We start from the raw sequence: 12,511 nt of genomic DNA, 5'->3' as shown, positions 1-12,511 counted from the left end.
CCTTTCCTTTTTTTAAAAAAAGATTTATTTATTTATTTCTCTCCCCTCTCCTGCCCGCCCGGGTTGTCTGTTCTCTGTGTCCATTTGCTGCATGTTCTTTGCCCACTACTGTTGTTGTCAGTGGCACGGGAATCTGTTTCTTTTTGTTGCATCATCTTGTGTCAGCTCTCCGTGTGTGCGGCACCATTCCTGGGCAGGCTGCACTTTCTTTCGCGCTGGGCGGCTCTCCTTACGGGGCACACTCCTTGCGCGTGGGGCTCCCCTACGCGGGGGACACCCCTGCGTGGCACGGCACTCCTTGCGCGCATCAGCACTGCGCATGGGCCAGCTCCACACAGGTCAAGGAGGCCCGGGGTTTGAACCTTGGACCTCCCATGTGGTAGGCAGACGCCCTATCCATTGGGCCAAATCCTCTTCCTTCTTTATTTTTTTTGGTTGAGATATAATTCACCTAGCATAACATTCATTCTTGTAAAGTGTACTATTCAGTGGCATTTAGTACAGTCGCAAGCTTAGGCAGCCCTCACCAGTATCTAGCTCCAGGACATTTTCTTCACCCCAAAAGGAAGCCCTGGACCCAAGAAGCAGTCATTCCCCACCCCTTTTTCTCCCAGGCCCTAGCAACCACCAAGCTGCTTTCTGTCTCTAGGGATTTGCCTATTCTGGACGTTTCCTAGGCATTGAATCAGACAACATGGGACCTTCTGTGCCTGGCTTCTTTCACTTAGCATTGCGTCTTTAAGGTTCATCCGTGTTATAGCATGTGCCAGTACTTCATTTCCTTTTTTTAAAAAATTTATTTCTCTCCCCTTCCCCTCCCCACCCCACCCAGTTGTCTGCTCTCTGTGTCCATTTGCTGTGTGTTCTTCTTTGTCCGCTTCTGTTGTTGTCGGTGGCACGGGAATCTGTGTTTCTTTTTGTTGCATCATCTTGTTGTGTCAGCTCTCCATGTGTGCGGCGCCATTCCTGGGCAGGCTGCACTTTCTTTCGCGCTGGGCGGCTCTCCTTACGAGGCGCACTCCTTGCACATGGGGCTCCCCTACGTGGGGGACACCCCTGGGTGGCACTGCACTCCTCGCGTGCATCAGCACTGCGCACGGGCCAGCTCCACATGGGTCAAGGAGGCCCGGGGTTTGAACTGCGGACCTCCCATGAGGTAGACGGACGCCCTAACCAGTGGGCCGAGTCCACTTCCCTACTTCATTTCTTTTTATGGCCAAACAATATTCCACTACATTGATGTACCATGATTTGTTTAACCAGTCATCTGTGGATGGATTTTTGGATTGTTTCCCCTTTTGGGATCTTATGAATAACACTGTGATGAATGTTTGTGTATTAGCTTTTGTGTGTGTGTGAAGAAAGTATGTTCTCATTTTTCTATGGTATATACTTATACCTGGGCTTGCTGGAGCGCATGGTAACTCTATGTTTGATAAATTGAGGAACTGCTAAACTGTTTCCCATTTGCGGCTGCACCACTTTACAGTCCCACCACGAGGGCTTCACCAACACTTGTTGCCTTTTTTTTTTTTTAAGATTTATTTTATTAATTTATTTCTCTCCACTCCCTTGCTGTTTGTGCTCACTGTCTTTTCATTGCGTGCTTGTCTTCCTTTTAGGAGGTGCTAGGAACTGAACCCAGGACCTCCCATGTCGTAGGAGGGTGCCCAACTGCTTGAGCCACATCCGCTTCCTGTTGCTTGTCTTCTTTTTAAATTGTCTTTTTTAAAAAAGATACATAGATCACAAAAAATGTTCCATTAAAAATGTAACATATTCCCTTATACCCCATCCCCCATCCCCCCCACTCCTCCCACATCACCAACCTCTTTCACCAGTGTGGCACACTCATTGCATTTGGTGAGTACATTTTGGAGCACTGCTGCACCACATGGATAATAGTTTACATTGTAGTTGACACTCTCCCCTAGTCCATGCAGTGGGTTATGGCAGGATATATCATGTCCAGCATCTGACCCTGCAATATCATTTAGGACAACTCCAAGTTCAGAAAATGCCCCCACATCACACCTCTTCTTCCCTCTCTCTGCCCTCAGCAATTACTGTGGTCACTGTCTCCACATCAATGATACAATTTCTTCCATTGCTAGAGTCACAGTAGTTCTATAGTAGAATACCAGGAAGTCCACTCTAATCTATATTTTACTCTTCCATCCTGTGCACCCTGGTATGGTGATGTCCACTCCACCTCTAAATCGAGAGGGGGTTTAGATCCCACATGGATGATGGATGCAATTTTCCTGCTTGCGGTTGTAGGCACTGTCAGTTCCCTGGTGTGGTGGTTGACTACCTTCTCCTCCCTGTTAGCTGACCTGGGTAAATCCAATGATCCGGAGAGTAGGATCTGCAACCCTGCGGAGGCTCAGGGCCCAGCTGGCACATGGCCAGTCCAGAGATTCAAGTCTCCTGAGTGTACACCAACCCCAGCGCCAACCACAGGTTCAGTAAAAGTGACAGAAGAGGCATGTGTAGAAAGGTCACATCTGAGTCCAACCCGATCACGCTCAGGAGCACAAGTTACAAAGTAGGGCCCACTGGCTAGGCCCTGAACTCCAGAGCCATCTGCCATGACTGTACAACTTTTTGATAGTAACCATTTTAGTGGGCTTGAAGGGGTGTCTCACTGTGGTTTTGATTTGCATTTCCCTGATGGCTAATGAAGTTAGCATCCTTCCAGGTGCTTATTGGTCATTTGTATACTTTATTTGGAAAAATATCTATTCAAGTCTTTTGTCCATTTTCTGAAAAAGTGGGTTGTCTGTCTTTTTGTTGTTGAGTTGTAGGAGTTCCTTATATATTCTGGACACTAGATCCTTACCAGATATATGATTCGCCAATACATTTCCTCATTACAGTTGTCTTTCCATTCCCTTTAGAGTGTCCTTGGGATTGCAAAAGATATTAATTTTGATGAAGTCTAACGTATTACCATTATTTTGTGTGTGTGCATGCTTTTGGTGTCTACTAAGGAACCATTGCCTAATCCAAGGTGGTGATAAGTTGCATCTATGTTTTATAGTTTTGGTTCTTACACTTAGGTTGTGATTCATTTTCAGTTAAATTTTGTGTATGGTGTGAGGGAGGGGTCCGACTTCATTCTTTGCCATGTGTGATAGACGGATTTTTTTCTTTGTATATTAGAGCCATTGTAGCGACAGAGGCATTTGGAATGAATGACTGCAGCAGGGCACAGGGACTCTGGGTTGACCATGTGTCTCCTCCCCAACCCTTTGACCATGCAAGTGCAGAAGCAGCCTCAAGATCTCACCTGGCATCCTTAGTCTAGGCTACTTGTGGTTCCATGGAGTTCCAGGCATTGCTATCCTCTTGGTCCTGCCTGTCTCCCCTGTTCTAAGGCCATCTGTCCTCCAGGAAACCTTCCTTGGCCTGGCCAGCCTGCAGTCTCCACAGCTTTCTCCAAGTGCCTGAAGGCAACAGAGTTTGTGCTACACGGTGGGGAGATCTATCTGATTAGAAGAGGTAGGGGGGAGAGAAACAGGAGCCACCCACGTGGACATTCCCATGCCTGTGAACTCCAGGGGGAGGCCAGCCTGGCCGCCCACATTCCTAGCCCTCACTGGAGGCCCAGCCTCTCAGCCACTCTTAACGGCGATGCAGAAATTGAACTTCTTCCTTGACACTGTCCACTTCCAGTCTCTTTCCTGACCTTTTCTCCATCCCATCCGAGGTACTAGCCTGACATTCCAGGGGCACTCAAGGCTGTTCCCAGAAATTAGTTCTACCCTTCAGAGGTCAGGTTCTTTGCCTAGAGCAGCTCCCACACAAAGGAGGCCAGAAATGCCTTGAAACTGCCCATAAATCCTCCCCTGCAGAGGAGGCCCCTTGCCAAAAGGGACAAGTTCCAACTGATGACTGGATAGTCAAGCATCAGGGCCTTTAGGCCACTCGGTGGACTGGTTCCCTAACTGTGCAGGAACGGAGCCCAGAGCAGGCCTCCTCTCCCGCTGAGCTGAGCAGAGACAACAGTTCTGCGTGGGGTTGCTTGATTTACAACAGAACATCAGAAGTCGAAAACACAGGCGAACAGGAAGAGAAGAGGACGGACAAAATGGAACAGAGTCTCAGGGAATCGAATGACAGTGCAAAACACACAAGCATTCACATTACTGGTGTCCCTGAAGGAGAAGAGAATGGAAAAGAGGCAGAAAGAAGATTTGAGCAAATAATGGATGAAAACTTCCCAACCCTTATGCAGGACATAAATATCAATATCCAAGAAGGACGACACACCCCAAACAGAATAAACAGAATAGACCTACCCCGAGACACCTACTATTCAGAATGACCAATGTCAGAGATAGAGAGGATTCTGAAAGCAGCAAGAGAAAAGCAAAGTATCACAAACAAGGGAACCTTGATAAGATTAAGTGCTGACCTCTCATCAGAAACCATGGAGGAGAGAAGAAAGTGATATGATGTACTTAAGGTGCTGAAAGAGAAAAACCGCCAGCCAAGAATTCTGTATCTGGGCTTCAAAAATGCGGGTGAGCTAAAAGTCTTCACAGACAGACAAAAACTGATAGAATATATTAGCAAAAGATACTACAGGGGTGCTGCAGCCTGAATGGAAAAAAACAAAGGCGAGAGATTTGGAGAAGAGTGTAGAAATGAAGATTGTTAGGAAGGGTAAACTAAAGGATAAGAAGACAGACTATAGAACAATACAACAACAGAGAGCCAAAGGACGAAATGGGTGAAGCAGTGTGAAGTTATCAAGGAGCCCTTCCGTCTCTCCAACGAACCCTGAAGTAAGGAAAGAGGAGCTTTCTTGGGCAGGAGCACGCCAGGAGCAGCAGAAAGTGGCACAGGATTAAAAAGAGTGACTCATCAGTGGAAGTAACAGATTTTTCACCAAAGTCCATTCCTGACTATGACTTTGAAAGAGATGAGATTGTTGCTGTTTGTGCAGCTATTGCTGAGAAACGGAAAACAGCTTCAATGAATAAAACAATGGCTATTGTGTCTGCTTCTGGGGCTGCAGAGTCTGCATCTGAGAAGGATGATGGTGCTCCAACACCAGAAGGCTCTGTTTTTATCAAAGCCTGATGAAGGAAAATGCAGAGCAGGAATTATTTGAATCCATCTTTTTAAACTATCATGTAAAGTTTTAGACATAGGGACATTTATTCTGGAGAAACAGGGCAAAATTCCTCTTTGTAAGTTTTTCAGCTGAAGCATCTAAATCTAAATGCTAGCATTGTTGTATAGTGTTTGGACTATACTTTGATAAGTTATGGTTGATATTTAAGGTTAGACTTCTAAGCAAAATGTTTTTTTTTTGTTTTTTTTTTTTTAAAAGATTTATTTATTTATTTAATTCCACCCCCCCCCCCCTCCCCGGTTGTCTGTTCTTGGTGTCTATTTGCTGCGTCTTGTTTCTTTGTCCGCTTCTGTTGTCGTCAGCGGCACGGGAAGTGTGGGCGGCGCCATTCCTGGGCAGGCTGCTCTTTCTTTTCACGCTGGGCGGCTTTCCTCACGGGCGCACTCCTTGTGCGTGGGGCTCCCCCACGCGGGGGACACCCTTGCGTGGCACGGCACTCCTTGCGCGCATCAGCACTGCGCATGGCCAGCTCCACACGGGTCAAGGAGGCCCGGGGTTTGAACCGCGGACCTCCCATGTGGTAGACGGACGCCCTAACCACTGGGCCAAAGTCCGTTTCCCTTAATATTCATCTTGATTCAAAGTTGTGGTTTTGTTACTTGGGAATCTTTGAATGTTCAGCCAAAAATGCATGCAAATGTTTTCACATTCTGAAGTTTCTCTTAATTCTGAGTTGTGCTTAAATTTTTGGCTTTAAAGAAGTTTTAACAATGGCAGTTGCCTCCTTCAGTATTTGTTCGATGTGTGCAGTACTGATGAATATCACAGTGATGGTTTTCTTTTTTAGATTATTACTGTAGGTAGGTTAGTCCTTACCACAAGTGAGTCATTTTTAAAATGTGCATTTTTTTTAATGAGCAGATTTTACAGATATAATATGGCTACTGTTTAAAAAAATAGGGGGTGATTATGGAAGTAAGAACAAGAGCGTGGCATGAACATGGGGAAGCAAAAGAAAGCAAGGAAGTGTGTGACCACGAAGCGAATGCTTAGTCTCAGAGATCAGAGGCTTAAAGGGAAGGACAGATTAAAATCTAAAAAGAAAGAAAAGAAAGATCCCAGCGCACTCAAGGAAAGAGAAGTGCCCCAACACCCTTCCTGCTTATTTTTCCAATATAACACACAGCTGGGCCCGCCTTACCACATCCTGGTTGATACCAACTTTATCAACTTTTCCATTAAAGCCAAACCGAATTGAGTGCAGTCGATGATGGACCGTTTGTATGCCAAGCGTATCCCGTGTATAACTGACTGTGTCGTGGCTGAAATAAAAAAATTGGGACAGAAGTATCGAGTGGCCCTAAGGATTGCCAAGGATCCAAGATTTGAACGATGACCATGCACACACAAAGGAACCTGTGCAGATCACTGCTCAGTACAGAGAGTAACTGAGCACAAGTGTTATGTTGTGGCCACAGTTGATTGGGATCTTAAGCGAAGAATTAGAGAGATTCCTGGAGTTCCTATCATGTACATTTCTAGCGAGAGGTACAACATCGAACGGATGCTAGATGATTATGAGCCCCTCGGTTCTAATCCTTGCAAGACAAAGTTTCTCTACCTTCCTTCTACTGACTCTCTATGAATAGTTCACTAAACACGCTCTGTTATGAGCCGATTGTGTGTCATTAAGTGCACTCGATTTTTGATACTATTCTGAAAATGATATCTTGTATCATTTAAAAACTCATTTCTCTCTTTTGTAAACCAGAAGCTTGTTTGGTTGCTCAAAAAAAGGTGGGGGGGGATGATGTGGGAGAGGGAGGGGGGTACATGGAAATCCCTCATACTAATGTAACTTTTCTGAAATCTAGAACCTCTTTAGGGAAATGGATATGGCTCAATGGATAGAGTGTCCGCCTACCATATAGGAAGTCCAGGGTTTGATACCCAGGGTCTCCTGGCCGGTGTGGCGAGCTGGCCCATGGGTAGGGCTGCCGCGTGCAAGGAGTGTTGCCCTGCACAGAGGTGCTCCCTGCACAAGGAGTGGCCCCTGCCCAAGGAGTGCAGCCCGCGCAGGAGTCAGCCTGCCCAGGAGTGGCACTGCCCACATGAAGAGCTGAAGCAGCAAGATGATGAACGAAAAAGACACAGAGAAGAGACAATATGAGACACAGAGAACTAGGGAGCTGAGGTGGCGCAAGAGAATGATCGCCTCTCTCCCACTCCGGAAGGTCCCAGGATGGGTCCCCGGAGCTGCCTAATGAGAAGACAACAGACACAGAAGAACACACAGCGAATGGACACAGAGAGCAGATAATGGGGGGCGGGAGTGGGGTGGGGAGGTGGAGAAATAAGAAAAAAAAATAAAACCTCTTTAAAAATAGGTTATTGTATTTTAAAAAATCAGTTGACCAGGGGAGCAGGTGTAGGTTGAGTGCCTGCTTCCCATGTACAAGGTCCCAGGTTCAATCCCTGGTATTGCCTTAAAAAAAAATCAATTGACCGTAGATGTGTAAGTTTCATTCTGGACTCAATACTTATGTGATATATGGGTTTCTTTCCAGACTCCAAATCTGTTCCATTGGTCTCTTTGTCCGTCCTTATGTCAAGCTAATTTGATTACTCTGGCTTGGCAGTCAGTTTTTTTTTCTCCCCGCTGAGATGGCTTCCTCATCTATTTGTTCATTGTTTGTGCTCATTGTCTGCTCGTTGTTTTTTTTCTCTACTTTATTTCCTTTTAAATGTTACGTTAAAATATTATGAGGTTCCCATATACCCCCCACCCCACCTACCCCACTTCTCCCACATCTCGCGGCACATCCACTGCACCCGGCGAATACCTTCTGGAGCACTGCTGCACCACATGGACAGCGGTCCACATTGTAGCCCACGCTCTCCCCTAAGGGAAGAAATTGTAGTAGTGATGTGGAGAGGGTGGCCATGGTGGCTGTTGATAGTAGGGAGATGGAAGACGAGCTATGGTGTGGGGGCATTTTCAGGATTTGGAGTTGTCCTGGGTGGCGCTGCAGGGACGGAGGCTGGATGTTGCGTGTCCTGCCGTGGCCCACTGGGTGGACAGCTCGTTGTTTTTGCTCATTGTCTGATTGTTTTTTTTTTTTAATTTAGGAAGCACTGGAACCAAACCTGGGACCTCCCAGGTGGGAGGCAGATGCTCAACTGCTTCACTCACATCTGCTCCCTGCAGTCAGTTTGGAAATCAGGAAGGGTGAGTCCTCCAACTTTGTTCTCCTTCTTCAGGATCCCTTTAGCTCGTTGGGCCCTCTTGTAATTCCATATCAATTTTAGGCTCATCTTTCTAAAGGGCCATGGGATTCTGACACGGACTGGGTTGAATCTGTCTATCTGGGGAATACTGACCTCTGAACAAGGTGCCAGGCGGTCACGCGGCCACGTGGAGGCCGAGCTGAGCAGAGAGCCGGTGGCCACAGAGGGAGGAGATGGCCCGAGATGGGCTGAGATCCTGCAGAGACTTTTCCCTGGGATGTGATGGCCCTGGGGCACTGCCTGCCCTGAGATTCTGAGAGCCTCCCGCTAGGCTTCAGTGCATTTCCCCTGGGTTCAGCCGAGTGGGCTGGTGTCAGGCCCTTGGTGAGGGAGGGAGATTGTGTGCTGTGAACCCCCCCGTGAGGCTGTGGGCATGGTGAGGACAAGACCGAAGACGAGGTTGGCCATACCACCCTGGGGATTCGCCAACAGCTGGCATGACATGGGGGCAGGGCAGGCGCTTGGGAAATGCCCAGTGAGAAAAGGTGGCATGGAAGACCAACACGAATTATGAGGTGTGGCCACGTGAGTTGGCCAAATACCCACACAGAAGACAAGAGACACTGGGGGCCTCACCTCAGAGCCATTACCACTGACCCCAGCAGGCTTATTTGGCTTCCTCCAAAGGGATTCTGGGTAAAAGAGGAGAGAGAGGGGACTGATGTCGTCATGGTTATTTCCCTTCAACACAAAGGGTTCCTCGATGTGGGAGAGTGAAGGCAGCTGGCGCTGGGGGCCCACACCCTCCACTGAGGAAGAAAGGAAGTCCGGGGTGGAGGCTCCAAGGCACCCCAAGGACCTTGGAGCTTTCAGTCCCATCTGCATCCTGGGCACACTTGACAGCCATGTGGAGGTGGCAAACCAGGCAATCCTCGCAGTGGTCCCTGGTGGGATGCGGTGCTGGGCAGGTCAGCGGCCAGGACTGAAGGCACACAGCTGGCTTCCGAGGGATTCCGGGCTGCACCAAGGCTTGAGGAAAGGCCTTTGGGAGACGTGGGGCCTCCCAGTGCTCTGGATAGGGTGGGATGTGGGTTCCTTATTCTTGGGGACCGATGAAGCCCTGGGTTTCGGAGGATGTGAGAAGCGAAAGCTTCAGGACACACAGGGAAAGGTGACACGGACGATGCCCCCTCTCTCTGGAAGATTCCAGCGTGGGTGCTGGGGGTTGAATTGTGACCTCCCCCAATAGAGAAGTCCTAAGCCCCGGTACCTCAGAATGTGACCCTATTTGGAAATAGGGTCATCACAGATGGACTTAGTTAAGTTAAAAGAAGGTCAGACTGGAGATGGGTGGGCCCTTGACCCAATGACCGGCGTCCTTGCAAGAGGGGGGAGGAGCCACAGGCAGACAAGCGTGGGGAGAAGGCCACGTGATGGCGAAGAAGGCTTCTCCCACAGGTCTCAGAGGGAGCCCGGCCCTGCCGACACCTTGAGTTGGACTTCCGGCCTCTAGAGCTGTGACACGAGAAATTCCTATTGTTTTAAGCCACCCCCGTTTGTAGTACTTTGTCATGGCAGCCCCCAACCCAGTCTTCTTCCCCTTGTCCTTCCAGGCAGGGCCCAGAGCTGAGGAGCGTCCCACCAAGTGCCTCTGGGAAACGCTGCCTCAAGAGATGGTCAAGAGGTGGAGGAAGTTTCCTGTGGTGGTGGGCTGAGAGGCTGAGCAGACTGAAGGGTGGAGAAAAGGGTGGTCTCAAAAGGTCTCCTTGGGACTCACCAACGTCTTCCCGAGGTGTAACTGCAGCTCCTCGGATGGTGGCTTTGGGGGATGAGGAGGCTGAGGGTGAGAGATGAAGCCACTTGCCCCCACCCCTAAGTGTGGGGAAAGGAAGTGAATCAGGCTGCCCACTTTGGCCAAGCGGGGCAGCAGCGTGCGTCCTGGTGTGGAAAGGGCTTGGCCAAAGGTGGCACGGATGTCCCCTGGCCAGGGAGGCTGGGCCATTTGGTCCTCCCCCAACCTTCTCCAAGTCCACAGGGTAAGTGATGACCACTGAACCCACGGTGTTCCTCTGCTGGAAGGCAGATCCAGCTTCCCTTGGCTACGCCTAATGGTTTCTCAAAATCCAGCTCCGCCATTGTGTCTTTTGGGAAGGCCCACCTGAGCCCCATCCCAGCAGCCCCTACTTCCTCCTGCTCCAGCCCTGACCGTGCCAAACATGAGCCCGTGTCCCCGGACACTAACAGAACCCGGTGGCGCCTGGGTGAGGCTGTCTAGAAATACTGCACAATGAAAACATTAAATGCACGGTGAGCCCGGGAGCCACATTTTGCCTTCTCTGAATCCTCCCCAGGGCTCTAGGGCCTTGAGGAGCAGGAGGCAAGAGAAAGTGGGGGCGCGTGTGCCAGAACAGGAGAGCGGCGCTCTGGGCTCGGAGCTGAGATGCCAAGGGACTGTTCTTCTCACTTGGCCCCTCCCAGTGCAAGCATCCAGAGCTGAGGTGCCACTTGATTTCCCTCCACTGAGTCCTCCTGCCTCTCTGATGGTATTGACACCCATGGCTGAGGGACCTCTGACCCAGCATAGGCACCCGGAGCTGAGGTGAAGATTGGCTCCCCTCATCTGTGCTCTCAGGTCTCTTCCCCATTGCAGGCACCCATGCTTGAGGTGACACTCGACTGTCCTTCCCTGGGTGTTAATGCCTCTGTCCCACTGTAGACACCCAGACTTGAGGTGATAGTTGACTACCCTCCCTGGAGACCTTAAGCTCCGGCCCCAGGATGATGTGACAGTTGCCCCTAGAACTGAGAGGAGAGCTGACTGTCCTTACCAGGGCTGTGGACATCCAGGGCTGAGTTGAAATTCGGCCTTCATGGCTTTGCCCCAGTGTGAACACAAAGACCTCAGGGGACACTCGACTGCCCAGAGCAGAGTGTCTTGCTTCCACCCCAGCAGAGAAACTCTGCTTGCTTCCACCCCAGCAGAGAAACCTATAGGTGTGCCAACAAATGCTGGTCCCTGCCTGGGCCCTCGTGCCCCTGCCCCTGGGTAGGCACTGAGAGCCACGGGGATGGCTCACTGCCTTCAGCTGGGCCCTCATACTGCTGCCAAGTATATGTCACCAGAGTTGTATGGCAGTTAAATGTCCTCATGTGGCCCTCAGACATCTGCCCAGGGGAGACACCCAGAATGAGAGGTGCCAGTTGATTGTCCCCATCTGAAACTCTTTTCTCTGCCCCAGTGTAAACGTGCAAAGTTGAGGTGACAGTTGACTGTCCTCACGCTGCTATCCTAGGCACCGAGAGCTGAGGTGACATTTGACCCTTCTTAGTTGGGCCCTCATGCATCTGCCCCATATAGGTACTCAGAATGGGGTGACAACTCACTGCCATCATCTGGGTCTTCCATATGTAAGTAAGGCATAGTGAGGTATCTTCTGCTTGTCTGCCCCAATGCAGACACTCAGAGAGCTGAGGTGACAGTTTAGAGCCTTCTCCTGGCCCTCATGCCTTTGCCACAGTGTAAGTACCCAGATCTGAGGTGACAGCTGACTGCCCTTAGCGGAGACCTCATGCTCCTGACCCAGTGTCAAAACCAAGAAATGAGGTGACAGTTGATTGTCCTCCCCTGGGCCTTAATTGTAGGCACCCATAGCTTTGGTGACAGTTGTCAGTCCAAGTGGGTCCTTGTGCCTCTGCTCCAGCGCAGGTACTCAGGGCTGAGGTGAGAGCTGCCTGCCTTCTCACCACCTTCCCCGGTGTAGATTTCCAGATCTGAGGTGACAGTGGACTGCCCTCATCCGGGCCCTCACATCTCTGCTCCAGGGTAGGCATCCAAGAGCTAAGGTGGCCACTGACAGCCCTCGCTTGGGCCTTCATGCCTCTTCCCCAGCAGGACACCCGGAGCCGAGGTCGGTTGACTGTTTTCACCAGGGCCCTCCTGCCTCTGCACTGTGTAAGCCAACGGATATGAGGTGACAGTTAACTGCCCTCCCCAGAGGACTCAGGATTTTGCCCCAGGTAGAAATTCTGAGTTGAGGTACAGATGACGGTCCCCACCTGGTGCTTCATTCCTCTGTCCCCGAGTAGGCCACCAGATCTGAGGTGAAAGTGGACTGCCCTCACGTGCCTCTCCCATTGTGTCAGCACCCAGAGCTGAGGCGAGGGTTGACAGACCTCCCCTGGGCCTGAATGCCTCTG

The 12,511-nt window shown here is 50.0% G+C and overlaps 1 pseudogene; it reads left to right on the top strand.

Annotated features, from left to right (window-relative positions):
- The first annotated feature begins 6,086 nt into the window (after positions 1–6,086).
- On the top strand, positions 6,087–6,682 carry LOC101440476 (rRNA-processing protein FCF1 homolog pseudogene; annotated as a pseudogene).
- Positions 6,683–12,511: the final 5,829 nt, after the last annotated feature.

The sequence above is a fragment of the Dasypus novemcinctus genome, chromosome X (genome assembly GCF_030445035.2).
Source record: "Dasypus novemcinctus isolate mDasNov1 chromosome X, mDasNov1.1.hap2, whole genome shotgun sequence".
Taxonomy (NCBI): Eukaryota; Metazoa; Chordata; class Mammalia; order Cingulata; family Dasypodidae; genus Dasypus; species Dasypus novemcinctus.
The sequence above is the reverse complement of the archived record's forward strand: the minus strand, read 5'-3'. Positions and strand labels throughout refer to the sequence as shown.